Genomic DNA, 722 nt, shown 5'->3' with positions numbered 1-722 from the left:
TTGCAACTGCTGTCACTTACTGTTTGTACTATCCCCCATATAATCTTTTTCTCCCTCTCCATCCCCCGTGTTTCTCTCCCCCTTTCGCTCTCTGGCTTTCATTCACACTTCCTGCTGTTACACTTTTAATGTAATCACCCTTCATTACAGTGAAAGGCTTGCGTAACATCCTTTCAAAGAGTAGTATGAAAGGGAGTCCGTAGACTTGTTGGTTTTTGTTTGTCTTTTTTCCATTTGTATGTGAGTGTGTGCAAGCTGGCTTACACAATTCGCCTGCTAGCTTGCATGTTCACAAAATTTCATCTACTGTCAGTACTGACCAAGGACAAGGAACATTCAGTATTCACTAAAACCAAGTGCAACTGTACCAACTGTACCATGCTGTGCTTATTATATAACTATACCTAGAAATGGAAATTGCCATAGCAAGAAATGTGACTGACTGTGAGATAAGAGCGGATTTCTGGTATTCTCCACTTTGCTGCTCAGCAGGCCGGGACCTGCCAAGGAATGCAAGGAAGACAGCAGGAGAGGGCTAGAGGGAGATGTAATGAACAGAGAGAGAAATGCCAGAGAAGGTACAGTGAAATATACGAGAGACAAATCTTAAATTACACGTGTCTGAAGTACAGGAGTCTACACAGTAACATAATAAACTAACGGCTCCCTTTAATTCTCAGTGATTCATTTACACGCAGAGCACAAACACAGTATTAGACGCA

Source organism: Morone saxatilis, unplaced genomic scaffold (assembly GCF_004916995.1).
Source record: "Morone saxatilis isolate NCDOM2014 unplaced genomic scaffold, NCSU_SB_2.0 Contig8, whole genome shotgun sequence".
NCBI lineage: Eukaryota > Metazoa > Chordata > Actinopteri > Moronidae > Morone > Morone saxatilis.
The sequence above is the reverse complement of the archived record's forward strand: the minus strand, read 5'-3'. Positions refer to the sequence as shown.